This window comes from Giraffa tippelskirchi, chromosome 8, assembly GCF_054371585.1.
Source record: "Giraffa tippelskirchi isolate mGirTip1 chromosome 8, T2T-mGirTip1v1.2.pri, whole genome shotgun sequence".
NCBI classification, from domain to species: domain Eukaryota; kingdom Metazoa; phylum Chordata; class Mammalia; order Artiodactyla; family Giraffidae; genus Giraffa; species Giraffa tippelskirchi.
This window is the reverse complement of record NC_137282.1, coordinates 113,533,615-113,559,297: the sequence shown is the minus strand read 5'-3', so window position 1 is coordinate 113,559,297 and position 25,683 is coordinate 113,533,615. Positions and strand designations below refer to the sequence as shown.

The window sequence follows — 25,683 nt, the reverse complement described above, 5'->3', positions numbered from 1 at the left end:
TTGTTGGATATTAAGACATGATGTTTTGAAAGTACCTGGTACAATGTCTGACATAGAGTAGTCATTTGATAAAATCACAGCTGCTGATACTGCTCTTGGTATTTTTTCATTAAAAAGTCCAGACAACAGAAAGAGCTCACTGACTGTGAAGCCCTTTCCCCAGATGCCCAGTAGGTGGCGGCAGAGACTCCTTGTTAATTGAAATCCCCGGTAAGCGACAGCTCCCTGAGCGTCCAGGACTTAATCCCATCAGCAGTTGACTCCTGAGGACCCCAGCAAAGTGCCCAGGCCCAGGGGCAGTGGGAATAGAGGGGAAGGGCAGGGACTTCTGGCCAGGTCAGGAAGGAGAGTAGTGACCACTTCAAAAGAAAGCTTGGTTTCAATTCTGCACATATACCCAAAAGTGGGACGGTAGGATATATGGTAATTCTATTTTTAATTTCCTCTCTCTCTCTCTTTTTTTTTTTTTTGCCATGCCTGTGGCATCTGGTATCTTGGTTCCTGGACCAGAAATTGAACCCATGGCCCTTGCATCGGAAGCAAGGAGTCTGGACAGCCAGGCAAGTCCCTGTTTTTAATTTCTTGAGGCCCCTCCATACTGTTTTCAACAGTTCAGTTCAGTCGTGTCCGACTCTTTGCAACCCCATGGACTGCAGCATGCCAGGCCTCCCTGTCCATCACCAACTCCTGGAGTTTACTCAAACTCATGTCCATTGAGTTGGTGATGCCATCCAACCATCTCATCCTCTGTTGTCCCCTTCTCCTTCCGCCTCCAATCTTTCCCAGCATCAGGGTCTTTTCAAGTGAGTCAGCTCTTCACATCAGGTGGCCAAAGTATTGGAGTTTCAGCTTCAGTCCTCTCAATGAATATTTAGGACTGATTTCCTTTAGGATGGACTGGTTGGTTCTCTTTGCAGTCCAAGGGACTCTCAAGAGTCTTCTCCAACACCACAGTTCAAAAGCATCAATTTTTTGGCGCTCAGCTTTCTTTATAGTCCAACTCTCACATCCGTACATGACTACTGGAAAAATCATAACTTTGATCAGATGGACCTTTGTTGGCAGAGTAATGTCTCTGCTTTTCAATATGCTGTCTAGGTTGGTCATAGTTTTTCTTTCAAGGAGCAAGCGTCTTTTAATTTCATGGCTACAGTCACGATCTGCAGTGATTTTGGAGCCCCAAAAAATAAAGTTTGTCACTGTTTCCACTGTTTCCCCATCTATTTGCCATGAAGTGATGGGACCAGATGCCATGATCTTAGTTTTCCAAATGTTGAGTTTTAAGCCAACTTTTTCACTCTCCTCTTTCACTTTCATCAAGAAGCTCTTTAGTTCTTCACTTTCTGCCGTAAGGGTGGTGTCATCTGCATGTCTGAGGTTATTGATATTTCTCCTGGCAATCTTGATTCCAGCTTGTGCTTCATTCTCCAGTCCAGCATTTCTCAGTCCGGTTTTCAACAGTAGCTACACCGTTTTGCATTCCTGCAAACAATGCACCAGGGTTCCCATTTCTGCTCATTCTCACCAGCACGTATTTTCTTTTTTCATTTGTTTTGTTTTGTTAATAACAGCCATCCTGACAGGTGTGAGGTTTTGATGATTTAGTGATATTGAGCATCTTTTCATATACCAGTTGGCCATTTGTAAGTCTTCTTTGGAGAAATGTGCATTCAATTCCATAGCCCATTTTTAAAGTGGATTACTAGTTTGAGTTCTAGAAGTTTCCTATGTCTTTCCGATATATATCCTTTATCAGATAAATGGTTTGTAAATCTCTCCCATTCTGTAGGTTGCCTTCTCACTCAGTTCACTGTGTCTTTTGCTTTGCAGAAATGTTTAGTCTGATGATCACTGTAGCACTATTCACAGTAGCCAAGGTGTGGAAACAACCTAAATATCCATAGACAGAAGAATGGATAAAGAAAACATAGTACATACATACAATGAGGTATCACTCAGCCCTGGGAAAGAAGGAAATCTTTCCATTTGCAACAACATGGATGAACCTGGAGGACACTGTGCCAAGTGAAATAAGCCAACCACAGAAGGACAAATACTGCATGAGTCCACTTACGTGCGGTCCTTAGAGTAGTCAGATTCATAGAAACAGAGGGTAGAATGGGGGGTGCCAGGGCCCCAGGGCCGGGGCAAGAAGAGTTGCTAATCAAGATATTTATACCAAGTTTCAAGATGAGTTATGCAAGATGAGTGAGTTCTGGGGATCTTTGCACAGCCTGTGTGTGTAGCTGACACTACTTACTGCATTGTGCACTTCAAAATCTGTTAAGACAGTAGATCTCAAGTGTTTTTTATTTTCAAATTTTTTTCTGTATTGGAGTATAGTTGATTTACAACATTGTATTCTTTTCAGGTGTACAGAAAAATGAATTACTTATACACATATCTATTCTTTTTCAGACTCTTTTCCTATATTGTTGTTGTTCAGTTGTTCATTGATGTTTGACTCTTTGGGACCCCATGGACTGCAGCTCACCAGGCTTCCCTGCCCTTCACTATCTCCTGGAGCTTGCTCAAACTCATGTCCATTGAGTTGGTGATGCCATCCAACCATCTCATCCTCTGTTTCCCATCTAAGTTATTACAGATTATTGAATAGAGCTCCCTGTGCTGTTCAGTATGTCCTTGTTGATTATCTATTTTATGTATAGTTTGTATGTGTTAGTCCCATACTCCCAATTTATCCCCTTCCCCCTTCCCTTGCTAAATCTGTAAGTCTATGTCTGTTTTGTAAATAAGTTCATTAGTATCCTTTTTTAGATTCCACATATAAGTGGTATCATATGTTATTTGTCTTTCTTGGTCTGACTTAAGTGTCATCTTAAGTGTTCACACCACAAGAAAATACTTTAAAAAAAGAAAAACAAGGAAGAAAAGAAAGTTCAGGTAAAAACCATCACTGGAATCTGAAGGATGGTGAGGAGAAGCAGAGGAGGTTTGGGGCTCCCCAGCCCCGGCCCCTCCTCCACAAGCCTCCACTGCCCTCTCCTCCTCCCCTTCATCTCTTCTGTTCCTTCCTCCTTCCCGTCCTCTCTTCCTTCTCTCAACAAATACACACCATGTACCTACTACGTACTCTGTACTATGAGCTGAGAACCCAGCTGGGAGCAAGACCAAGCCTGTGCTTTCTGGAAACTCTGAAGGAGTCTTTGGGGCCTAGAAAAGAAAACAACAGTCTCAAAGGCCCTTGCTGAATCATCTAACTTCAGAGAAAACAAAACAGAATTTTAGGTCCCGCCCTGATGCTCCAGGCCGGTTGCATCTGAGACTTATCACCCCCTGTCCGAAAACCTTCCACCCCCTACACCTGCCCAGAAGACTTATCACCCCCTGTCCAGAAACCTTCCACAAACCCCCTATAAATATGGAGCCTCCCTGATCCCTCTCGGCGCTCAGCCTTGTCATTAGGCCGACTGTCATCCCTCCTTGCCTGAATAAAGGTAAACTACTTCCGTTGAGGTCGTCTTTCCTTTTCTGCCTCGGCCTGAACTATACCCTACAACCTCCAAACTAACAGTGAGACACAAAATAAACAGATAAACTGAAGAGACAAGAAGGACCCTTCCAGATCCTGGTAAGTATCAGGAAAAGAATAAAACTGAGTGATGGGAGTGCTCAAGCAGGGAGGTAAGGAGGGCGGTGGGCAGCTGGCGGGAGGGAAGGGTGAGCCCGACAGAGCAAACAGCTTGTGGGAAGGCTCTGAAGCACTCAAGTTCATCACATATTGGGGAAGAGGCAAGAGGTAACTGTGAGGTCAGCAACAGACAAGGGGCCCCAAATGCCAGGCTTGGCCAGACTTGCAAGAGGGTCTGCAAGGCTGCAGCAGCCACAACCGCCTCTAACACTGACTGAGGAGTCTCCAGGGGCCCCTTTACAGATGGGGAAACTGTAGGAGGAGCCACAGCCAAGGCAGGGTCTTCAGGGGTCCTGGAAACCTCAAGGGCCACTGGTGAGAAGGAAGAGAGAGAGGAGGGCAAATTTAACACGTATTTAGCACCTCTGGGTACCAGGCACCCTGCTGGGCTGTTTGATGTTGAGTCCATTGTCATCCTTACTACAGAGGACAGTACCATTGTGATTCCCATCCTAGAGATCGTGAAACTGAGCGTCCAAGAGGAGAGGTAATATACCCGAGGCGATGGTCAGGGAGTAGCAGACCCAAGACTTGAACCTAGGTCTTCCTCATTGAGGCAGGTGGTTTCCTGTGTCCCTGAAGTCTCAGAGCCACCTGGAGGGCCATCCTTCCTCAGACCCTACAGGTACCCTGCCTGCCGCTCCTCAAGAGCCTTTGATCCTGCCCATCAGCTTGTCCAGTCTGTATAACCACGAGGTCCCCTCTCTCCCCCGCTGCCAGGACTCCAACACATCCCTTCATCTCTTCCTGGATGGCTGGGCCCTGTTTCCTTCCTTCCTAATACTGTGACAGTCTAAAATGCTCTTGTTCACTTGTGTACGGTCATCTCCCTTGTCTGACTATACCCTAAACCCTGCAGACCTCTCCAGCCTCATTGTTCAACCCCCTAAACCCTGTGCTCTGGACTCCACCACCCTGACACACATATTTTCCTGAACAAATGCACTATGCATGAAAGCAGACATGAGTGCATCTCATTCATCCCTTCTTCCTCAAAGCTTACCATGCACCTGGCACAGAGAACAGGCTCCCTGAAGGTGGATGGATGGATGGATGGATGGATGGAGGCTGAATGGAGATGAACAAATGGGTGAATGGATGGATGGAGGTTGAATGAAGGTGGATAAATGGATGAATGGATGGATGGGTGGACAAATGGATGGATGGACAAATGGATGGATAGATGGATGAAAAACTATTTGAGCCTGCGTCGTACCCCTGACTCCCAGGAAGGAGGTTGGAGCATAGCTGGCAGCAGGGAGCCAAGTAGGCGGTCCTCCAGGTGGGACCATCTGGGCTCAGGAGCAGGTGTCAGTGCTGGGGGCAGGCCATCACCAGGTGCTGGCAACCTCTTGTGTGCACAGAGTAATGACGAGTGAACCCCAAGACGTGACCCGGAGCGCCTCCTGGAAAGGACAGGAGTGGGTGGACTACTGGAGCTTGCAGCAGTGAAGCACGTCAAGGCTTTGACTCAGTCAGGTGCTATGGGAGTTTGAAAATTGAGTACAAACACCCACCCCACGCACGGACACAGTCTTGTACAGGCACAAAGGACTCTCGCTTGTGGTGCCATGACTGAGCTTCACTGTGGTCCCTGAGAAGGAGAGATTCTTCCCATTACACAGACGAGGAAACTGAGGCTCCTGGAGGGGAAGTGACTTGTTCAAGACCGCCAGTCAGAGGATGGCAGAACTGGGTTAGGATGCCAAATGAAGGAAGTCTGGTCCTTGCTGAGAATGCACCTGGCATCTCTTTCCTGGGAGCCGGACACACAGGTAGCTCAGTTGTGGGGCCAGGCTTAAGAGCGTTCCCACATGCAGTCTCCAGATCTGCCCCCACAAGCTGGCCCAGCGCCCAGATAATCTCCCCAAATGCAGTGTGACCATGTCCTGCTAGTCTCTGAACTCCTTCAGCTCCCCAGTAGTACAGGATGAAACCCCAGCTCTGGACTTGACCTTCTAAGCTCCTTCGTTCGCTGACCCCGTAGACCCCTCCAGCTTCCTGCTTCAGCTTCCTGCACTCCGTTACCCTGAGTGCTTATATTTTTCTGAACAAACACACGGTGCGTGCCCTCAAAGGCTGAACACCTTTACACAGGCAAAGCTCCATCAGGGTCACCTGCCCTGTCTTCTTTACTCCAGTGGTTCCTACATGGTCTTTAAGGTGTAGCCCTGCCTTCAGCCACCATCTCTGACCTGCCCACCCACACCTAGGCTGGGTGAGGCAAGCCCCCTGCTCTCTGCTCCAATCACATGCTATGCTGAGCTCTACTGTCACTGCGATTATCATACAGCAGCAAGTAGCTGGTTACTAGTCTGCCTCTCCAACTGGACTCTGAATTCCAAGAGGATGGGCATCACGACTTACCTCTGGAGCGACGGCTCCAGCACCTCTGGCACAGCACCTAGCTGGAATGTTTATCATTTGCGGAAGGAGGGAGGGAAGGAGAGAGGAAGGAGCAAGGAAAGGTAGGAGGGAGGAGGAGAGAGATGGGAGGAGGGTAAGATGGAGACTGGGAAAGGAGGGCGAGGAAGGGTAAGAGGAAAAAGCATTAAGCATTCTTTCCTCTAAATTATTTTGTTGAAAATTTTGGGCAGCGAGGAAACCTGCAGGGAAGGGGCCACACCTCATACCACAGGGCTTTGATGATTTTTGCTAAATATGCAGACCATTGTTTTTAGCCTTAATCTTTGTTTTTAATTGGCTCACTGAACCAAACGAATCTTAAAAGGAAATGCTGCATCACTATCCTGAACGGAAGCTAGAATCACTTCCCATCAACAAAAAGTTTTCATAAAAATGAATAGAACTGGTGCTTACCATGTGCCAGGTGCTCTGCTAGGCACAGCACTAACACTGTGAACCCACGTTAACTCGTTCAGCCCCAGAGCAATCTTAGGATGAAGGACCATTATGTCTCAAGTATAGAGATGGGGAAACTGAGGCACACAACCCCACCCAATGTCACAGTTGGGAAGCAGCAAGGTTACCATTGGAAGCCAGGCAGCCTGGCTCTAAGAAACAAACAGATAAAACAACGTCTTGTCTTCTATCTAGACAGTATCGCCTTCTTCAGGTTCTGTGCCTGAAGGCTTTCTTTGTTACAGAGACCAGCAATAGCTAAAGAGGCTTTAAAGCCAAGTAGCACCAACCTGAAGCTTTCTGAAATAATCCACTGATGGAAGAGGAATCGGAAAAAGAACGGATTTCTTGTGGTGTGGTCTAATGTTATTTCGTGCCAAGTCTGGAAAATTGTCTCTGCTCGAGCAGGTCGGGTGCAGCCCTTACTTTGGGAACCTGGAGCAGAAGGAGCTCCCAGGAGCATCACCAGCACTTCCCTGGCATTTTTACCTCAGAAGACTGTCTGAAACTGTAAGAGGCAAAGCCAGAGAGGAAGCTGAAGAATGGGTGAAATTCTAAAATTAAACAAATAAAATCAAATTAATCTAACTGTACAGCAAACTGATCTATCATTGCGGTATCATGAGACCACAAAGAAGGGGAAAAAAACAAATCCAAGACACCTCTTAACACAGCCAAAACACTATGCTGCCCTTGAGCTAAAAGCAACAGAAGTGGAAAGAAAGACCGAGCTTTATACAATAGGTTGGCTGTGGCTCACCAGGTCTGAAACTGCATTGTGGTTACTGTAGCACTGAGCCAATGAGCAAATACATTGATGTTTTTGGAAGTCACGGTTTTCAGCTAGGGACATACAAAGATGGGAAGGAGAAAATTCCTGTGGTGTTGAACTGGAATTTGAGGGGAAAGTATGAGCTCATGCTATAAATGTTGTTATTGTTGTTCTGTCTCAGTCGTGTCCAGCTCTTTGCAACCCCATGCACTGCAGCACGCCAGGCTTCCCTGTCCTTAACTGTCTCCCAGACTTTACTCAAACTCATGTCCATCGAGTTGGTGATGTCATCCAACCATCTCATCCTCTGTCTCCCGCTTCTACTCCTGCCCTCAGTCTTTCCCAGCATCAGGGTCTTTTTCAATGAGTCGGCTCTTTGCATCAGGTGGCCAAAGCATTGGAGCTTCAGCTTCAGCACCAGTCTTTCCAATGAATATTCAGGGTTGATTTCCTTTAGAATTGACTGGGTTTGATCCCCTGTAAATGTATTTAAACACAAACGAATGTTGATTTCCAGCTCTGTCTGCTCAAAGGATCAGGATCAATGACACTCTAATAACAATGACTCCACCAGATCTTGGTTTTTAATATCATTCCCAATACAAGGAACCAGGGCCATCTGGGAAAATGGACAATCCCAAGTTTGGGAACAAGAAAAATACAAGATGAGCCTGGAAGAGCAGGTTTTGGCAGAAAATACGGAGGTGAACAAAGAATGATACATCAAAAGGACACAGGAGCCAGCTCCAGGAGATCACTGTTGCCAACTATGGAACAATTTAAGTGTTGACTTGGAGGGGACAGTCGAGCATTGAATAATGATGGCAATGGATTGTACCATGCTGAATAAAAAAAAGAACCCACAAACTCCCCATGATAAATATAAAATAAAGAAAAAAGAAAGGAAGGAAAGGGGAAAGGAAAGAGGAAGGAAGGAAATGGGGGCAGAGGGAGGGGGTTTGAGGGAAGCTCGTCCTTGGAGAAGAATGCCAACTAATGAATGAAGAGGAAATGATGGGTTTATAACATCATTTGACAAACATTTGTAGTAAAAAACTAATTCCTTTGTCATCAGTGGATGCTGGAGAGTCATCAGAGCAGAATCATCAAGGAATGACGGAATTAGAAAACCATTTGGATCCATAAATTGATTTAAGTAAGAGTCATCAGTGGGGGGAGGTTTTTTCGGGGTAGGCAGGGTATATACACGGTCTCAAAGCTCACCCTCCATGTTACTTGCTAATACTACAAGAGAAAAGTGGACCTTTGTTGCAGAGAAATCTGGCAGAGCCCAGCTTAGCCAAGAGCTCATTTGGGACCACTGGACCTCACGTACCTCCTGATGTGATGTGCGCAGGACTGGGCGGCGGTGCTGGGGAAGCCCTGCCAAGATGCGGGACTGGGTCTGATCCTGAGCAAACAAGTTGACAACCCACACCGAAGGACAAGGACGTTCTACACAACAATGGCCCTGGATTTTGCAGAAATGTCAAGGTCATGAAAGACATAGAGGATGGAGGGACTAAATGTTTCAGATTGAAGGAGAGAAAAGAGACAGGACAACTGAATACAGACCTCATCCTGGGCTGGACTGCAGATGGAAAAAAGAAATGCTATCAAGGGTATTTATTACTGGGACGATTGGCAACATCTGAATATAAACTGTATATAAGATAATCATGTGTATCAAATGAAAGTTGTGATTATACAAGGGGTAAGGAAGCATGTAGGGGCAAAACATGATGGCCACAACATACTTTGAAAGGGTTAAGCAAAAGAAGGAGGGGTAGGGGGAAGAAGGTATATAGATACATAGAGAGAGCAAAAGAGATGAAAGCACATGAATTGCTCAATTTAGAGCAGGATTTCTCAACCTTGTCCTTATTTTGTAGACGGGGATTCTCTCATCTTAACCATTTTTTTCAAGATATGTTTATTTTTGGCTGTGCTGGGTCTTGGTTGCTGTGCGCTGGCTTCTCACCGTGGTGGTTTCTCTCGTGGAGCGTGGGCTCTAGGGTATGCGGGCATCAGTAGCTGTGGCGTGTGGGTTCAGTGCTGTGGCATGTGGGATCATTGGCAGGTGGATACTTAACAGCCGGACCACCAGGGAAGCCCCTACCTTGTCCTTATCGACCTAATCAACCGGAAAATTCTTTCTTTTTTTTTAAAGAGTTGCACATAGCAATTACATCACTTGGTTGTAAGAGTTGGGCTGGACATTAGCGATGTAATCTCTAGATTGATTACAGGTCAACCACCAAAATGCCATGAGATTTAGTACTTTGTCCTAGAGGGACCCCCCTCAGTCTCTCTGGGGGGTGTGTGTGTGTGTATGAAACAGAAACATTTGCTCAGTTGTCTCTGACTCCTTGCGACCCCATGGACTGTAGCCTGCCAGGCTCCTCAGTCCATGGGATTTTCCAGGCAAGAATAGTGGAGTGGATGGCCACTCCCTTCTCCAAGGAATCTTCCAGACCCAGGGAACAAAACTGGGTCTCCCACATTGCATGCAGATTCTTTACCACGTGTATGGGCAGTAGGGAAGCTGACAACCATTTTACCCTCCATCACCTCACACAGTTAAAATTTTTTTTGCTTGTGATAAAAAACTTGTTGAGAGGGACAGTCATGACATACTACGTATGTAGTAGCATCCTAGCAGAGTTAAGGAGCATCCTTGGCATCTACCCAGTAGGTGCCAGTAACAACCAAAAATATCTCCAGACACTGCCTCTAGACCTGTCCCCTGAAAGGCAAAACCACCCCTGACTGAGAACCACTGCTCCAGGTGAAGGACCGAGAGGTGTTCATTGAGCCATTCTTACAAATTTGCGGATCTGAAAATTTCCCAAATAAAAATGTTTAAAGCAACAGACCATACATCAAAGTGTTGGCTGAAATAAAAATGAACAACGTGAGAGCTGTGAGTTCCAGTTTTATCTGGGGACCCACTGAGGACCATAGTCCAGGAGGCTGACTTTCAGATGGTTCTGAGGAACGGCTCCGAGGCAGGGAAGGCAGGGGCAGGTGAGCACGTGTGCGATTTTGGAGCAGGGGTACTGTAATCATGCAAATCTCTCAGCAGGGTTGCTGCTGGTCTCAAGGAATAGATAGCTCAGCTAATGATTTTAGTGCTTTCCTAAGTACGGAGAGATGCAAGAAATTGGGTTCATTGAACTTTCTCCTGAAAATATCTAACTATGTAAAGGCCTGTTCTGCCAGTTTCTCCAGAGCACAGAGTTCCTGATCTCTGCCCAGGACTCCTTTCAGGCTGTGGTGAAAGTGGAGAACAGCTAAATTCTTGTAGAGCCGGATACAACACTCTTTGGTAAAAGAAGGTGGCTACGGGGGCTGGGGGCAGTGTAGTGTGTGTGTGTGTGCTTCATCCCTTAGTTGTGTCTGACTCTTTGTGACCCATGGACTGTAGCCTGCCAGGCTCCTCTGTCCACGGGATTCTCTAGGCAAGAATACTGGAGTGGGTGGCCATTCCCTCCTCCAGGGGATCTTCTTGACCCAGCGATCGAACCCACATTTCTGTGTCTCTTGCATTGGCAGGCAGGTTCTTTACCAGGTGAGCCACGGGGGGTTGGGGGGAGTGGTGTAGAGGGAGGGGCGTTTATTCTCTGGCCAAGTTGTTAGAGGTCCCTGGTCCCTGTTGCCTGTGAGCCCCTTGGTGGCAGGTACCTTTTTCATCCTCATTGCCCCACAGAGGACCTAGCCACAGCGATTATGTGTCAACCTGGGCAAGTTCACAACACCATCTTCTGCTTTGGGAATCCACTGATTGGCCATCAGATGGGGCGTGCCTGCCTCCAGCTAACGAGGCCAGAGCTAAGAGCCAGCTGAGGTGAAGCAGAGCCTTGAAGCCCAGACCCGAAGCACAAAGGGGTGCTCACAGAGAAGCAGGAAGGTGTCTGAGCCAAGGCTGGGCAGGGACCAGCACGTGGCCTGGAGTTCCCAGCGGGCCCAGCGTGGAGTGTCGGGACTTTTGATGGAGCCAGGCGAGGAGGGATCTGGAGCAGGCAGCTGGGAAAGGAAGCTGATGCAGCCACTATATTGATCCGGGCCAGAAGAGCATGCCTGTGATGGGAGGACCTCGGGCCTCCAGCTGCAACCCCCTAAACATAGCAAGCTCCCTGGCTACAGCTCTTCACTCCTGCAGCCCCCATTGCCTCCTCAAACTGGACTAATGAGACATTCCGGAAGGAGAGGCTTGGACAAGAAAGAGGAGAAAGGGATGGTGGGGTGTGGGATCACAGCCGCTGTACAGAACTGGTATCTCATGTGGTCCGTGTCTGAGAACAGACAGCTGACTTGAATCCAGCCTTTCTGGACCATCTGTGGCAGTCCTGGAGCCCTGAAGATGGGGTTATCAAATTCTGAGGACTCTGACAGCCCTGCCTGAACCAGCTCTCAGCTCTCTCCCCTCCGCTCCCCCCTACTCTGCTCCCTCACATCACTGCAGCTACACTGGCCTCCTTGCTGCTCCTCAAACCAATTAAAAGAGTCCCTCAGCCCCAGGACCTTTGCACTTGCTGTTCTCTGTCTGGAATGTTTTACCTCATATCCTCTCAGTCTTCCTTCCTCACTTGATTCAGCTCCAATTGCACCCTCTGAGGGAGGCCCTTCCTGAACACCAACCCCAGTCCTAAACCATGATCAAAAGTGAAAGTGAATGTGTTAGTCACTCAGTTGTGTCCAACTCTTATGTGAGTCCATGGACTGTAGCCCGCCAGACTCCTCTGTCTATGGAATTCTACAGGCAAGAATACTGGAGTGGGCTGCCATTCCCTTCTCAAGGGGATTTTCCCCACCCAGGGATTGAACCCAGGTCTCCTGCATTGCATGCAGATTGTTTACCATCTGAGCCACCAGGGAAGCCCCTAAACTGTCTATCCTGACCTTATTTCCTTCATAGCAGGTATCGTTTCATTTCTGAAATGGTGCTTTTACTTGCTTGCTTGTTCACTGTCTCTCTTGCCAGACAGTAAACTTCGTGAAGGTGTGAACTTCATCCTGTTCACAGCTATACTCTCTCTAGAACAAGGCCTGGCACATAGTAAGTACTCAATAAATACTTGAAAGAATGAAATACTTTAATTCATCACCCTTCTGTTCTGTGTTAAGGTTGTTCCCACCTCCAAAAGGAAAAGTCCTGAATCCACTTCTCTTCCTTTCAAATCTTTACTTTACCAAACTCTTTTTTCTTATGCTAGAGTAGGAAAGATGATCTCAAAAAAAATTATTTTTGAAGAGCAAGGGAGATCATAGTAAGCCTGATATTGACTTCTCTTAGGGAAGTTTTGCTTTTTTTTTTTCTTGGCTACGATTCATGGTTTGTGAAATCTTAGTTCCCTGACCCTGGTGGCTCAGACTGTAAAGAATCTACCTACAATTTGGGAGACTCAGGTCCGATCCCTGGGTCGGGAAGACCCCCTGGAGGAGGAAATGGCAACCTACTCCAGTATTCTTGCCTGGAAAATCCCATGGACAGAGGAGCGTGGCAGGCCATAGTCCATGGGGTTGCATAGAGTCGGATGCCACTGAGCGACTTTCACTTTCACTTTTCCGTTCCCTGCTGTTGTTGTTCAGTCACCCAGTCATGTCCAGCTCTTTGCAGCCCCATGGACTGTAGCACGCCAGGCCTCCCTGTCCCTCACCATCTCCCGGAGTCTGCCCAATTTCATGCTCTTTGCATCCATGATGCCATCCAGCCATCTCATCCTCTTGACGCCCTCCTCTCGTTCTGCCCTCAATCTTTCCCAGCATCAGGGAATTTTCCAATGAGTCATCTGTTCGCATCAGATGACCAAAATACTGGAGCTTCAGCTTCAGCATCAGTTCTTCCAGTGAATGTTCAGGGTTGATCTCCCTGAAGATTGACTGGTTTGATCTCCTTGCCGTCCAAGGGACTTTCAGGAGTCTTCTCCAGCACCACAGTTTGAAGGCATCAACTCTTTGGCATTCTACCTTCTTTATGGTCCAGCTCTCACAACCGTATGTGACCACTGGGAAGACCACAACCTTGACAGTACAGACCTTTGTCAGCAGAGTAATGTCTCCTTTTCAACACACTGTCTAGGTTTGTCATCGCTTTCCTGCCAAGAAGCAATTGTTTTCTGATTTCATGACTGCAGTCACCATCCTCAGTGATTTTAGAGCTCAAGAAGAGGAAATCTGTCACTACTTCCACCTTTTCCTCTTCTATTTGCCATGGATTAATGGGGCCGGATGCCATGATCTGAGTTTTTCTAATACTTAGTCTTAAGCCAGCTCTTTAACTCTGCTCCTTTACCCTCATCAAGAGGCTCTTTAGTTCCTCTTCACTTTTTGCCATTAGAATGGTAGCATCCACATATCTGAGGTTGTTGATGTTCTCTCGCCTATGTTGATTCCAGCTGGTAACTCATCCAGCCCGACATTTCTCATGATGTGCTCAGCGTTTATGTTAAACAAACTAGGTGACAGCAGACAGCCCTGTTGGACTCCTTTCTTGATCTTGAACTGGTCAGTTGTTCCATACAGGGTTCTAACTCTTGCTTCTTGACCCACATACAGGTTTCTCAGCAGACAGGTAAGACGGTCTGGTGTTCTCATCTCTCTAAGAGCTTTCCACGGTTTGTCATGATCCACACAGTCAAAGACTTCAGCATAATCGATGATACAGAGATACATGTTTTTCTGAAATTCCCTTACCTTCTCAAACCCAGGTGCTCAGCAGTGAAAGCAGCAATTCCTAAGCACTGGAGCACCAGGGAATTCCCAGAATAGTTTTGCTCCTAAAGGTGGGTTCCCCAGACTTCCCTGGTGGCCCAGCAGTTAAGACTGTGATCCCAACTCAGGGTGCTCAGGTTTGCCCTCTGGTCAGGGAACTAGACTCCACTCGCCACAGCTAAAGATTCCATGTGCCTCAACAAACACCCGGCATAGCCAAATAAATAAATAAATTTTAAAGTAAAACAAATATTTTTTTTTAAAGTGGGCTTCCCAAATGCTGATTGTGACCAGCCCTGGAAAACCCAGCATCATGCTGAATAGCATGAGACTGGGAGCAGGCTCTGAGCCAGGCTCCCGCTGTTCCCTCTGCCAGCCACACTCTTCCCCTGACTGTTTGCATGAAGACCCCAGCTAAGCCTTCCAATATTGGCTCAAATGTCATCCTCTGTGAGAGGCCTTCCCCCAACCCTCCACGATGCAACCGTCTCTGCCACGGAAGGCATATTTGGTTCACAGAACTTCTCATGTTTGTAATGTTTGTCTGCTCCTTGGTGGGTTTCCTGCTTCCCACCTTGGACTGTCGGCCCCAGGAGGGCAGGGACCCCGCCCGTCCTGTGTCCCACTGCACAGCCAGCGCCCGGCTCGGTCCTGGCCCAGGTGGGCGCTCGCTGAGCATGTGCTGGAGGGGTAATGAAGAGACCCTCCCCGGAAGCCTCCAGCCTGCAGAGCCCACGTCAGTGCCCCTCACCGAGGATCCGCCTGAGCCCCTCTTACCCATCAGGGGGCCACACAGTCCAGCTGCCCCTTTCTTTCTCCCTACTGTCCCAGGAATTCTGCTGGGAAACTGCCAGAGATGGGCAACTCCCTTCCCCAACCCTGGGCACGACATGGGATGGGGGGTTCCTGGGGGGCCCTCCTGCTCACTAGATGGGCTCCTCTCAGCCATGGCAGGGCTGGAAGGGAAACTGTCGCTTTAGGACAGGTCCTCAGTCCCCTGCTGCTGCAACAAAGCTTCCAGTTCAAGGTCATACCCTTCCCTGCTAAGACCTCAAAAGGCACAGGCCCTGGTTCTCTGAGTCACCAACCCTTTTCCTCAATCCCCACCCCCACCCTCACACCCACGCAGAACCATCCTGAGGTCCCCACTGCCCTCAGAGTGAGCTCAGCCCCTTACCTGGCATTCCACGTGCTTCCTGGTCCTCCACCCCAGCCCTGCTCACCCGGCTGCTCAGCATCCCAGGGGACCGGCCCTTCCTCAGCCCCAGGAGTCTGCCTGAGCTGAGCCTCATCCAGGACATCCTCCTGGCAGGGGCAGAACCGGCCTTTCCCACCGCTGTGCTCCATACATCTCTGTACACCCCATCCCAATGGCAGTAACAAACCTGTGCTGAGCTTCCCAAGAGCTCTGCATGTCCTGAGTGCTTTGCACTAACTCATTTAATCCTCACAACATGCTCGCAGTAGGCACTAGTCCTCATTCATTCATTCGGTGAATTTGTTGTTCAGTCGCTCAGTCGCGTCCGACTCTTTGCGACCCCATGGACTGCACTACACCAGGCTTCCCTGTCCATCACCATCTCCCAGAGCTTGCTCAAACTCATGTCCATTGAGTTGGTGATACCATCCAACCATCTCCTCCTCTGTCGTCCCCTTCTCCTCCTGCCTCCAATCTTTCCCAGCATCAGGGTCTTTTCCAATGAGTCAGCTCTTCTCATCAGGTGAAATAGTTACGTATTTATTGTGGACCATGCTGTTCTAGGTGCTGGGGACACAGCAAAGAATAGACCTCACAAAATTCCCTGCCCTCTGAAGGTTACATCCTGGACAAATAAAATAAAATATAGAATTATGGGACCTCCCTGATGGTCCAGTGGCTAAAACTCCATGCTCCCAATGCAGGGGGCCCAGATTCAATCCTTGGTCAAGGAACTAGATCCCACATGCCAAGAGAGTTCACATGCTGCAATTAAAGATCCTGTGTGCCACAATGAGGATCAAAGGTCTCATGCTGCAACTAAGACTTGGTGCAGCCAAATAAATAAATATTTTTATATATAACATAATATACAATTGTATATATAATATATGATTAAATATATAAATATTTAATTAAATGCTGAAGGAGTACACAAGAACCCACTCCAGTATTCTTGCCTGGAGAATCCCCATGGACAGAGGAGCCCAGCAGGCTGCAGTCCATAGGGTCACACAGAGTCAGACACAGCTGAAGCGACTGAGCACACACACGCGTATATTAAAGTAAAATTCAGGATTGTTGAACAGTGATTAGCGCTACATGGGAAAATAAAGCAGGCAGGGGGAAAGAGAAGGCTTGGGTGGATGGGGGCTGTCGTTTAAATGTTGGAGTCAGATAAGATGACATTTAAGCAGAGACTGGAGCAAGGACAGAAAGCGAGGCAGGCTCGTGTCTGGGAAAGAACATTCTAGCTGGAGAGAACAGCTGGGGGAATGCATCGGGGCAGGTCTTCCCTTGGTATCAGCAGACTGAGCAAAGGGAGGGTGACAGGGGACAAGCCTTGGAGGTGAGGGGAGGCCATATGGCAGGGGCCTGTGGGCCACCCGAGGCCTTGAGTTTTGCCACTGACTGAGATGGGGAGGCACGCGAAGGGCACTAAAAATAAGCTGTCTGGAGCCTCTGTGGAAGCAGAAAGAGCAGGGGGTGACAGACAGTGTTGCCTCTGCGCAGAGTGGGGGTGGGGAGGAAGACGTAATTGGATTCCAAATAAATCTGAAGGAAGAGCCGCGGACTCCCCGATGGTCAGATGTGGGGATGAGGGGAAGAGAACAGTCAAGTCTGTCTCTGAAGTTTTAATCGGAGCCCCTGGAAGGATGGAAGCGCCAACTCCTTTAAAAATGAGGAAAGGAAGGTATAGTGAGGCAAGTAATCTTCCTGAGCTCCTGGCCTGGGCTGGAATTTGAATCCTGGGCTCTGGCTTTGGAGACTTTGTGCTCCCTAATCCTCTGTGGTGTTCAGCAAACGTTGAACTTTATGATGAAAGAGTTTTCGAAACAAAGAGATCAATAGTCAGTGCCTGGGTTGGAAATGTGATTACTTCTAGGACTGGCCCTGGAGACGGGAATGGCAACCCACTCCAGTATTCTTGCCTGGAGAATTCCTTGGGCAGAGGAGCCGATAGTGTATAGGGTTGTAAAGAGTCAGACACAACCGAGTGACTAACACTTTTTAGCATTGGAGCACCCAGTTTTGGACTTCCCAAATTGCTGAATTTCCCAGAAGGTTCATCACCCGGGCCTCGCTGCCCTTGTAGTTTCACTGGGATGGCACTGGCCGTGCCAGCCTGTGTGAGCCAGCCTGCTTCCTGCAGTGCCCTAGACACAGGGGCAGCAACTGGGGGTGCCGGGCACACAGGCAGTTTCCTCACCTCCATCCCACTCTGGGTGCCGTCACCGGAGACACCCCACCATGTCTTTGCAATATTTGGGTAACACGGGCTGGAAGGGCTCTCCCTCTTGTGGAGCCCAGGCCCAGGTGCGCTGGGGCGTGGGCCAGGGGTGGGACCTGGGGAATTCTGGGGCTCACCCCAGCAGAGAGCAGAGCTGCTCCTCCTGAGTGCTCACCAGGAGTCCAGCACCCCTTTATCTCAGCGCGTCCTCTCTCCACCCCGCAAAGAAGGACTGCCAATCCTGATTTGCAGATGGGGAAACTTGGGCTCAGTGAACCAAGGTAAAACAACCAAGAAATGGCAGAGCTAGTCTGAATCCCAAAGCCAGCGTTTTCTCCCAGTCACAGCCGTCTCACTGAGCCCAGCACGCGAGGCCCTGGGCAAGTGATTTCATCTCCCTGGCCTCAGTGTTCTGTAAAAATGGGAGAGGAACCATGCCTTCCTCACTGGTTGCCACGAAGCCAGAGTGACCGTGTGTGGGGAGCCAGGCATCTGCATTTACCAAGCCCCCTCAGGGATTCCGAGGCTCGCTCCTGTGTGGGCATTGCTGTTTCAGGGCATCAGCCTGTGTCACTTGTCAGCCCTAAATCCTTCCATGGCTCTCCGTTGTCTTCTGGGAAAGCCCAATGGCTTTGGAGTGATCTGAACTGGTAGGAGGCTGATTATAGATAGTCTTCGCTGTTTGCACTTCCTTTGCATAACCACACATTTTGGTGTAGAAACAGCAGTGTGTTTGTTTCCAGAAGACCCTTCCCACTGGATGTGTTGTGTAAATACCAGGTATATGTCCCTTTTTAAAGTATGGAAAGCTCGGATTTCTGAAACCTCTAACCCCAGCAATTTGGGATAAGGGATTGTGAACCCCTGATACCCTAAGGCTCTTGCTATTTTTTCGGGCACTAGACTGAACGCTCTGCCCGTATTTAGTCCTGACAGTAACCTAAGCAGCCACTTTATTATTATGCTCATTTGATAGAAGATGGCACTGAGGCTCCAAACTGGGTGGCAGCTGGCCAGGTTCACATGTGACAGCCAACCTCCGAATGCCAGACCACCACGCAGAGCCGCGCACTCAGCCCACGCATGCCATCGATCTCTTCTGCCCTCTGCCAGGTCGGCCAGCCCGGCTGGGGCAGGGCACACCGGATGGAGGCCTGAGTCACGGGCACTGCCCCTCCACAGCCTCTCATCTGGCCGGGGAAACAGGTCTGGCACCTCACATCGGTCAGGGCCACCAGGGAAGAGCTTCAAACACTGGTTAGAGCCCTGGAACCTCATCCAGAAGGCCATGGGGAGCCATGGAAAGATCTAGAGCTTGAGACTGACACAGTCAGGTCAATGCCCTGAAAGAGCGGTGCCCAAGCATGCATGGGCACCAGATGGCTTCCTAGACAACTGTGTCCCGCCCCTGAGTTCCTGATTCCCTGGGTCTGGGGTGGGGCCTGGGAATTTCATTTCCAACCAGTTCCCAGGTGCTGCTGGCGGTATGGGGATCTCATGCTGAGAGCTGCTGCTTTAGAACGGCACAGCAGCGTGGAGTGCCTGAGTATTTGCTGGAAGAAGGGCTGCCACGCCAGTCGCTTGATCCTCCCAGCTCACAGATGACGAAGCCCTGAGACTCAGTGGGCAGAGATGGCCTGCACAGTCCACACAGCCATTCCCTGCTGGGGCACAAACTCCATCCTGGGGGCTTAGGGCTTCCGAGTGACCTCCCCTACTCCTCAGCTCTGAGACGGGGCTCTTGGAGGGCAGGACAGTGTGCTCTGTCCTCCGTGAGCATCAGTCACCAAGTCCATGAGTCAAACCAACAGATGTGGGCGTTGCTGTGTCCCTGGGCTCCGGACCCTGTCACCCACTCCACCTGTGGACCCCCAGCTGCAATGAGTCTGCCCCAGCTCCTTGCCACGGCAGCAAGGCCGGAGCAGGTTCAACCAGGCTGGGTTGTAGCTGCTGCGGAGGGCATCTCCTGATGAGACCCCTTTCCCTGGAGAAACCCCTGACCCTGCCTTGAAGTCCCCAGATGGCTACTTCAAGAAAAGCCAGGCAGTTCCCTCATGTCCCTGTTCTCTGGCAGGTTCTTGCCGTCAGCACCTCTTGGAGGGGCTCCACCCTGCACCCTCAGGAAGGGACGCCACTGGGGCACTAGTGGCTGTCCTCTCTCAGCTTCCAACAAGGCTCACAGCCCCGGTCCCATTCCTGGCTGAGTGACCCTGAGCCCTATTTGCAGGCTGCCCACCTCAGAGGCCATAGGTGGGTGAGATGCCATATTATCAGGAAAACCACTGTTTCCTGAGTACTCTGCACCAGTCCTATCATCACGTATTGGGTAGGCACCCTCTCATCAGCAGGATGGATGATCTGCTGGTCTGCTTATCTCCCTAGACAAGCCTGGGGGCACCTCACCACCGCCTACCATGGCCATGCTCACACAGCCCTTATGTACCTTATTTTTTAGGAGAGAAAATGAAGCAAATAAGGCAGACGGTTAAGGGTTAAATAGGAATGGGGGTGCTTGACTGCAATATGATTTTCTGAACTTTGTCATATGCTTGAGATGTTTTCTGATCCAATCACACTAGCCTGGAAGGCAGGAGGAGGTCTGAGAAACTGGGTCAGGAGCTGGCCAGGCTCCTCATCATCCAGCTGTGATGGTGAAGACAGGAGGGAGTAACTCATTGAGAAATGCTGGGATGTTCTGGGTGTTTCTGAAACTCTGAAGTCCCCTCTCCCCTTGCCAACTTCTGGCAAGGGTGTGCACAGGGTGAGCCCCGCAAATAGCAGGGTGAACCAGGGTGCCCAAGGGGTCACCCATCAGCATTCCATTCTCAGACCCCAGAGCACATGGGGAATGCCAGGATTTGAAGCCTTTCCTGGAGCCCTCGTGGTTCCGGCTCTAGCCCAGTTCCACCCCTCCCCCCAACCTCCCATGGCCATGGAGTTAGCTTTTGGGCCCCCGGCCCACAGAGGCAGCAAGTCCCCAAGCCCTGGGCCTGGCGGAAAGCACCTCGGCTGTAGAAGTGGGCTGACTCCAGCTTGTTGTGCTGTTGCTAAGATCTGTGCTGATCAGTCTGGACCTTGTGGGGTTTTTTCCTCTGGTTTCATGTTCTGACGGGAACTGTGCAAATCTGGAGCGAGTTCATAGCCACCACAGCATTCCAGAGGGTGTGACGCTGCCCCGAGCTCCTCCTTGGCCCCAGACCCCGCGTCCACACCCTCCCCAGCTGCTGAGCAGAGGGACAGTCAGGAGAGCAGCTCAAACCAAGGCTGGAATATGATTTATACGATTCGACCCTCACTGTCCTTTCCAAATGCTAACTTGCATTCCAGTGAAAAGGAAAACATTTTAGGGTCAGTACTGAATTCTGCGTTTTGGTTCCCTTTTCGGGTATTTCAAACTCCATAAATTCTGCCCTAAAGTCTTCCCCCAGCCTCATATTCCACAGTGCCTTGCGAGCCAGACCTGCCATCCCCCAAATATCCTTGTACCTGGGGTTCACCTCTCCCCTCCTTCCTGTGTCCTCCCAGCTGGACGGGATCAGATCAGAGAAGCCCTCAATTCCTTCCTTCCTCTTGCCTGCCTGCATCCCTTCTCTCTGCCCTCTTTCCTTCAGGAAACATTCATGCTCTCCCAGGGCTTTATGTGTTGGAGAGACAGTTGTAAAATTGATTTATACATTTTATAAATAAAATCACCCTGTAATATAACTTCAGGTAGAGATGATGAGCACTTTGAAGAAAAATGCAAGCAGGAAAGAGGTGAAGAGGAGATTAGGGTGTACGTATGGGAGAGAGTTGGGGGTACTGAAGCTGGGGGTCGGGAGAGGCCCCAAGGAAGTGGTATTTGGGCGGAGACCTGGAGGGGAACATAGGAGACTGTGAAAAAGACACACCTCGGGGGAGGGAAGGACAGCACACAGGCTGCGAGGGAGACAGCGAGGAGGCTGTGTGGGTCAAGCGGTGAGGGACGCAGAGCAGAGGTGGAGAGCTGGGCCTTGGGGTGCGGGGGGTGGTGAGCTGCAGGAGGATCTGGGGTTTTCTTCCACATGCCGAGAAGCTCCTGGGAGCCGAATGCAGAGACGCAGCAGCATCGGGGCTGGGCTTTAAAAGGCTCTCTGGCTGCCCATGGGTCAAGGGTGGAAGCAGACGTCAGGCAGAAGGAGGCTCCTGCTGCATCCAGGCGGGAGACGGGTCAGGCCTGAGGGGCTAGAGCTGGTGGCCCTCGGGAGAGGTGGTTGGTTTTCTCAGGGGCAACACTGACCGTAACCGCCCTGACCAGGCAAGATAGCAGCCACTTGCATGAGCTATCTTAACAACAGGAGGTCTTGGTAAGGAACGCAGAACTAACAAGCTACCACCAACCGGAAGAAATCAGCAAAGGTCAGAAGGAGACACCAGTTCGTGTGTCCTACCAACCTCCCAGAGTCCATCCCGCTGGGATCCACCTTGGTTTAGTGATGCACATGCCACCAGGAAGGACCCCGAGTCAGAGTGATCAGCCAGAGACAACTCAGAAAATAAGCCCATCACTTAGAAGCCGAGACTGTGAGCCACTGGCAGAGCAGTCCTCCCGGGTCCTCTCACCCTTCTCCCCACCCAGAGGGGCCCCTTCCCAGCAAAGTCTCTTGCTTTGTCAGCACGTGTGTCTCCTCGGACAATACACGCTCTCAGGCCCTGGAAGGGGTCCTCTCTCCTGCAACAGTTTCAGAATACCTGCTAGAGGGACAGGGTATGAGAGAGGGGAGAGCAAGTCAAAAACAGCTCTGGGGCTGTGGGCAGAGCCACTTCTGGGGGGAGGGGAAGGGGATGGGAAAGATGCAAGCAGAGTATGTCTGTGGGGGCAAAATCAGGAGGTTAGTTTGGGTTCCAGACAGTGTGGAGCCTTGGGAGCCATGGAAACAATAAACAAACCTGCTCTGCGTTGGTTCTGAGGACAGCAGAGGAGCCACTGGTGGGTTTCGGGCAGAATTCCAGAACATTCCAGATGTTCTCTCCTCTGGGGAGCTTCCTGGTGCAGTGGCCTCTCTCTTGTTAAGTCACTTCACTTCAGAATCTTGACTCAGTTTCTCCAATATTTTGTTTCACTCTGAAAGCTTTTGCTGGAACTTCCCTGGTAGTCCAGTGGCTGAGACTCCACGGTCCCAATGCAGGGGGCCTGGGTTCCATCCCTGGTCAGGGAACTAGATCTCACATGCTGTAACTAAGAGTTCACATGGTGCAAATAAAACTCGGAGCAAATACATAAATAAATATTATAAAAACAAAGATAAAAGCTTTTACTATGTGTTAGGCACTGTGTTGACTCCAGTGCCGGGGCCGTTGCAGGAATTAGGAGGTGCAGACCGTTGACCACAGCACTGTTTCTTAGAGGAGGAAATAGACACAGAGAGGGTGGTCACTAGTCCAAGATCACACAGCTGGGATTCAGACTCAGGCAGCCTGGCTCCAGAGTCTGGGTGTGAAACCACTACCCTCCACTATCTACTCCTCTATCACCACTTCCCCACCCCGCTCCACCCCCCCCACCACCACCACACACACATGTCACTGTGCAGCTATGCACGTAGAGACCTCCAGGAGAACCTGAGTGGAGGATTATTCTCCAGTCCGGGTTTGTCTGCAGGCTCCTCTCTCTGTATTTAATTCACTAGATAAATATTTATATATGAAGGCCGAGGCTGGGGGTTGCTGAGAAGCAGAGACGTGGAGCCTGTATTTCCTGCCTGCACACGGATGGAGGGAGGGGGAGAGCGAGGTGGGGGCCCAGGCCAGGAAATTCACCCTGCGGAAGGCTCAGCGCCTGGAGAGAAGAGAGCCCAGACGTGGCCCCCGGTGGTCTGAGTTAGGGGCAGGGGAGCATAGGCGCTGACAGTGCCTGTTTCAGGGTCACCGCAACCCGTGTGACCTCAGACAGGTCACCCTACCTCTCCCAGCCTCAGTCTCAACCTTGCTGTAAAGGGGGCAGAGATACCCACCTCCTAGCACCATTACGAGGGTTCTATGAGACCGTCCACAGCCCCAAACCTCCAGTGGGTGTTCTTTTTCTTTTCCAGCTCTGTGAAAACTGGCTACTGACACTCGACAAAGAGAACCAGAACTTCCACTTCCCAGGCTGGCTTTAATATTCCATGGATGTCACGCACCGTTCTCTGAGAAGTTCCTTTCTCAGAGAGGCTGGGCAGCGGCAAAACGTTGGGTGGTGGCTCTTGGCTTTCCAGTGCCCCCTGCCCGACACGCGTCCCGCTGGGGCTGGTGCAGAGGACACAGCCACACGGATTCCCAGCTGTCTCTCGACACAGCAGATTCCAGGGCCTTATTTAGAACCGTCGCTGTTCAGGGCTGGGGAGAGCTGACACACTCCCCCCACCGCTTCCCCTCACCTCCACCCCCACCCCAGGGTGAACAAGGGCTTGGGCTCTGGAGCCAGGCTGACGCCCCAGCGGTGAGCACAGCCTCAGAACTTTAGTCCCAGGCCTTCCAGAAACCCTCACTGCCAATGTTGGCTGGTTATGCCTGGGGCACCTCAGTTTAGTAGCCAGGATATGGTGACCGGTGATCCAGAGAGGAAGAAAAGCAAGACCCTCTTTGGGAATGGAAGTGAAGATGCTTCATCCTCTGAGACATCTGCACCATCTACCAGTATCATTAAAATTAAATACCATGAGTCTTAATAAGAATATATGTAACGTTGTATATCGCCTAGAAGAAAGACTAGAAGGAAAGACAGTAGAGGGAGACAATTTCTGTCTTTGGATGGTGAGAGATTAGGAGCTATTCTTTTAATTAATTTTTATTAGAGTATAGTGGCTTTACAAATTTGTGTTAGTTTCTGCTATACAGCAAACTGAATCAGCTATACATATACAAGATCCGCTCCTTTTTGAGCTATTTTTATTTGTATTTATTTCTTCTATATTTTCTAAAATATTTCCATTGAAAATACATCATCATTAAAATCACAAGGAGAAAGGATCTTTTAAAAAAGATGAAACCCAAAGATACAGTAGAAAGCTATAAAATATATTTTGAGAGGAGATACAAAAATATAACATTTAAAGCAAAAATAATATAAATAATTACATGTAAGCCAGATGAGAACAGAATATATTTAAGATATGTGACTAAAATAATATATGATATATGTGGTAGCAATAATATATTCTAAATGAGAAAATTGTATGTGAGATAGAATAAAAATACTGTATCTCTGTGTGTCTCCCAGTACAGCACATACTCAGGGCTCCCTATGATTTACTTGTCTTTATCTCTTGCTGGACTATGAGGCATTCAAGACTCAAGGTAAAGTTTTACTTATCTTTGTGTCCCTCTGAGGGCTTGGTACATAATAGGTACTCAATAAATGCTCACAAATGAACAAATCAACATCTCCTTTAAAAAAAGATACACATGGAAACTCTAAGCGTACCAGAAACTGATGTAAGAATGTGTCTGACAAGTCAATAAAACATAGAAGGCTGTATGTTTCCAGACAGGATCCCCGAGGCAGCTCCAACGCCCACGTCCCCATCTGAGTCCCCTTATCCGCTGGGCTGCTTGTGGACCCTGTGTCTTGACCATCAGTCTTGCAGCTCCAGGTAGACAGGGACTGTCTTTGCACATCTCTGAAGCCAAGGCGCCCACACAGCTTAGGCTCCTCTCAGGAGTCCAGCAGAAACAGGTCAACAGCCAGAAAAAGGCAGCAGACAAGATGCTGTTGACTCTGTAAACGAGTTAAGGTAGGTCCTTGATTTCAGGCAAAAAGGTATAAGGGAACCAAGGATGGGTCCTTAAGGGTGGACCCAGCTCCCCCTCAAGATGGAGCTTTCTTCCCCACTGCTGCTTCTGCCCTGGGGACGAGAGGAACCCCAACCCAAGAACTCAGGGGAAGCATTGCTGGCTCAAAAAGGAAACATCAAACATGAGAGGGGCCGAGAAGTGTCCTGTTTGCCTTCCTGTGCCATGGTGCGGGTGACTTGTCTGCTTTCCCATCTCGACTGAGTCCCTCACACACAGGGTAAGGACTGCTCCAGCGTTGTCAAGAAACCTTCAACAATTGATTAAACTCAGATGACGCTGAATGAACTGCTCTGTGCCACTGCATTTACTGAAAGAACAAATGAGTGAATGAACAGACAGAGATCCATTTTTGCTGCATTTCCACCCCTGAGCCATTTCCCTGAGGCTATCAGAGTGAGAAAGTCTTTGAACATGCATTCGAAAGTGTTCACTAGCTTCTAGTATGTGCCTGGCACAGTTGT

General features: G+C 49.5%; 1 long non-coding RNA gene across 2 annotated transcripts; it reads right to left on the bottom strand.

Moving 5' to 3' along the window:
• On the bottom strand, positions 1-23,717 carry LOC145517608 (uncharacterized). Of its 2 annotated transcripts, none has more exons than XR_014062189.1 (3): positions 23,401-23,717; positions 22,337-22,625; positions 1-1,890 (listed from the first exon to the last, which is right to left on the bottom strand). It is a non-coding gene; the product is annotated as an uncharacterized LOC145517608 (long non-coding RNA). The 2 variants fall into 2 exon arrangements; XR_014062190.1 differs by lacking the exon at positions 1-1,890 and adding an exon at positions 21,089-22,141.
• Positions 23,718-25,683: the final 1,966 nt, after the last annotated feature.